This window comes from Bufo gargarizans, chromosome 5, assembly GCF_014858855.1.
Source record: "Bufo gargarizans isolate SCDJY-AF-19 chromosome 5, ASM1485885v1, whole genome shotgun sequence".
NCBI lineage: Eukaryota > Metazoa > Chordata > Amphibia > Anura > Bufonidae > Bufo > Bufo gargarizans.
Window position 1 is genome coordinate 39955999 of NC_058084.1, and position 4535 is coordinate 39960533.

Consider the following 4535-nt stretch of genomic DNA (forward strand, 5'->3'; position numbering starts at 1 on the left):
CCGTAGCTTCTCCTCCTCAGCTGTTTCTTGTCTGTCACTCCCAATCTCCTTATATTCTCCTCTCTCACTTCTCTGGTTGCCAGATATAGAGCTTCCTGCCTGGACTTCTATACTGACCCACTGGAGCTGTGAATCCTGGTTGTTGTTCCAGAGTGTTACCCTCCGGATCCCTGTTGGGCTTTTTGTTGTCTTCTGTTGTCGCCCACCTGGGATTATACGTTGTCTGTATTGTCTGTCCTCCCCTTGGTGTTTTCCTTTAGAGTTAGTGGTGCGGACTAGTGTTCCCACCGCCCTGTTCACTATCTAGGGCTCATCTTAGGGAAATCCAGGGTTTTAGGCACGCGATTGGCGTACGGGTGAGGAACCCGTCTAGGGACGTCAGGGCAGTTAGGTGCCAGCCTCAAGGTGAGATAGGGGTCACCACCTTTCCCTCTCCCTTGGACAGAGCCTTCCCTTTTCCCTCCCTTTGTGTCACGTATGTGATAGGCACGCCGGTCGTGATATTCCTACATCCCTTTGACCTCCACCTCCTAGTTCAAGATTATTATTTTTTATTTGTTTCTATTCTATGTTATTTTAAGTAATTTCTCTATCCACATTTGTTTGCAGGACAACTGTTCTGGTTTTACCCCCATTTTTCTTCCTTTTGTAGCCCTCTAGCCCTTATTCGACTATTTTACAGCTATTTTAGGGCACAAAAGTTCAGGTCAGCATTGACTTCAATGGGGTTCGGGTTCGAGTTTGGGTCAAGTTCGGGTTCCAAACCCAAACTTTGACCCGAAGTTCGACTGAACCCGGTGAACCCGAACATCCACGGGTCCACTCATCTCTAGTTAAGACGACACCTTCAATTGCTTTTCAATAGTTTTTGTTACAGAATATCACAATTTAAGTTAAAAGGGTATTAAGTGTACTACATCTGTATTTCAATGTTATGTTAACTTCTAGGTGGCATGCTGAGGGTTAACTCATGGCTTAATAAAAATCTAAAGGCAGGGGCTAGCCTAACCATTTGGCTTGGTTTTTCTCCTAAACTCTTGGGCTCGGTTTTCCTCCTGTGAGGTAGTGTAATGCTGGAGTTTGAGAAGGCAAGACAAAAACTTGAGGCCTAAGGGAATATTCTAAAGCCCATCCATTTTGTGATTGCTAAATGCAACTTCATTGATGGTTAAGCAGCTATATTGGTCTGAGTGGACTATTGTATGTGAATGTAATGCATTCTGTCTTATAGACATCGCAGCATCTTGACTAGGTGTAAAGGCCTCAGATCCCTAATCATGTCAGAGAGAGACAGATTACAAGTCTGTTTAAAGGTCTACACCCCGCAGTGGTCGTTATAGAACCAGCTCTGGAGGAATATTACACCAACAGGCTGGAATAAGAGTGAAGCACAGTGATATATAAAGTAGTACATCGGAATGCGACACGTGGAGTTGATTTGTTGGGTTTAGCCAGAAGCTTGTTGAAACTGTTAATAAGAATCATGCCTACATTTACCACTGAATGTATGTGGATACTGCAGAAACTTTCAGTAAAGTACTAGTAAATGGTTGAATTTAGTGGCTGCTCTCTAGCTTTATTATCACCTCTATCATCTTGAATCCCGGCCCTGTCCCTCACCCCAAATCTCAACAAAAAGACCCTAGGGAAAATGGCACGGCCAAGGGAGAGCTGAGTCAGAAGCAGGACTATAGCTACCATGAGGCCTAACACTCCCTTCCTCTCCACCACGCGCCTTCTGCTGCAGAAGCTTATAACTCAGACAGCTCAATGATTTTTGCAATATTTTGCAAATTTGCAAGGATCAGACTAGATTCTTTCAGTAGCCTCCTTCTGAAGGTGCATTTCTCTATAACCTGATCTCTAATTATGCCATCTGTTATGGAAGATAAATTTAAATATGGTCACATAACTGAGTGGTTTTTCCCACTTCTTGTATTGCCTGTTTCAATTAATATATTTTATATGTAAAGTATCACAGACTTAGATTCAGGATGGGAGCCTGCAGGGTAACGCTGGACCTCCCTCTGTCAGCTGTCCGTCACCCAAAACGAATACATTTTAGCTGCCATCACTAGTCATATCAGGCTGATGAGACACCTGGCGTTACTCTACAACTTCTAGCATCCACAGGTTAATAAATCAACGTAAGTTACGCTTCTTCTGAGGTCATGGAATCATTAGAACACAAGAAGGCTCTTATTAAAGTGAAGTTTTAATATAAAAAAAAAAGGACAGTGCGTACAAACAATGGGGTTATCATAGAAAATACAACATAAAATATACAGACATATACTGTGGTAATGTGGACAGTGTGGGAAGGTGTGTGTATCCCACCCGGATACCTTAGCTGGGTGAGATAACTAAAATCCAGAAAGCTGCAGGGGTCTCATCAAAGTATAGTTTCTTCTGGGCTGTATTTTACTTGGATTGGCAGATAGGTTTGGTAGTGGGATTTGTCAATCCACACCCTTCTGACACAGGTATTCCCTTTCACCTGAGGTGATCGCAGGGGAGCCCTACCATAATCAAGGAGGCATAAAACCAACCCTCTGTGTGTTAGTCAGGGGGAAGGAAAGGCTGAGGTGGCCTAAGAGTGAGAAAGAAAGGCTGAGGAAGTCTGAGATTGGGGGACCTAGCAACGCCTGTGGAGAGAGGGTCGCACGGCCAGAGTCAGGCAGACTTCTGGGCCACAATCCCCCAAAGGTACTGATGTTGTTATAGTCACAGCCTGGAGGCTGCTGGACTATTTGGGCTGAGAAAGCCGCATCTGATCAGGTGTGTGAACTGTGTTCTTTAGAGGTGAGTCAGGGAATGAATTATGTATTAGGTAGTGCCTAGACAGGCAGAGTTGTTTTTGGTCCTGTATTGTGCTAAAGAACTAGAAAATAAAGTACTTCAAACCGGTTGTCTGCGAGAAATCTGTGATTGAGACCCCCTGAGAGAGAGCGATCCATTACAATACATACAATGCAAAATAACAGTTTGGAAAATAAAAGGGATATAAACAGAACTTAATATGTTATACGATGGTTGAGTCCGGTTGCCTGGGGAACCAGAAATATCAGTCAGTCCATCAAGCTGGTTTGCTGTTCTCCATACATGTGTTAATAAGGGTCTGTTCCCCCACAACTCCCATCCCACACGTGCGTACCAAACATGGCGGTGGTAATAGATGGATAGAGTGAGTTATATAATTTCCCCTGTTACTGAGCTGGGATCAATTTGATTTTGATTACCGTAGATGCATATACAGTCGTGGCCAAAAGTTTTGAGAATTACATAAATATTGGAAATGGGAAAAGTTGCTGCTTAAGTTTTTATAATAGCAATTTGCATATACTCCAGAATGTTATGAAGAGTGATCAGATCAATTGCATAGTCCTTCTTTGACATGAAAATTAACTTAATCCCCCAAAAAACTTTCCACTGCATTTTATTGCTGTCATTAAAGGACCTGCTGAGATCATTTCAGTAATCGTCTTGTTAACTCAGGTGAGAATGTTGACGAGCACAAGGCTGGAGATCATTATGTCAGGCTGATTGGGTTAAAATGGCAGACTTGACCTGTTAAAAGGAGGGTGATGCTTGAAATCATTGTTCTTCCATTGTTAACCATGGTGACCTGCAAAGAAATGCATGCAGCCATCATTGTGTTGCATAAAAATGGCTTCACAGGCAAGGATATTGTGGCTACTAAGATTGCACCTCAATCAACAATTTATAGGCTCATCAAGAACTTCAAGGAAAGAGGTTCAATTCTCGTTAAGAAGGCTTTTGGGCGTCCAAGAAAGTCCAGCAAGTGCCAGGATCGTCTCCTAAAGAGGATTCAGCTGCGGGATCGGAGTGCCACCAGTGCAGAGCTTGCTCAGGAATGGCAGCAGGCAGGTGTGAGCGCATCTGCACGCACAGTGAGGTGAAGACTTTTGGAAGATGGCCTGGTGTCAAGAAGGGCAGCAAAGAAGCCACTTCTCTCCCAAAAAAACATCAGGGACAGATTGATCTTCTGCAGAAAATATGGTGAATGGACTGCTGAGGACTGGGGCAAAGTCATATTCTCCAATGAAGCCTCTTTCCGATTGTTTGGGGCATCAGGAAAAAGGCTTGTCCGGAGAAGAAAAGGTGAGCCCTACCATCAGTCCTGTGTCATGCCAACAGTAAAGCATCCTGAGACCATTCATGAGTGGGGTTGCTTCTCATCTAAGGGAATAGGCTCACTCACAATTTTGCCCAAAAACACAGCCATGAATAAAGAATGGTACCAAAACACCCCCCAACAGAAACTTCTTCCAACAATCTAACAACAGTTTGGTGAAGAACAATGCATTTTCCGGCATGATGGAGCACCGTGCCATAAGGCAAAAAGTGATAACTAAGTGGCTCGAGGACCAAAACGTTGACATTTTGGGTCCATGGCCTGGAAACTCCCCAGATCTTAATCCTATTGAGAACTTGTGGTCAATCCTCAAGAGGCGGGTGGACAAACAAAAACCCACTAATTCTGACAAACTCCAAGAAGTGATTATGAAAGAATG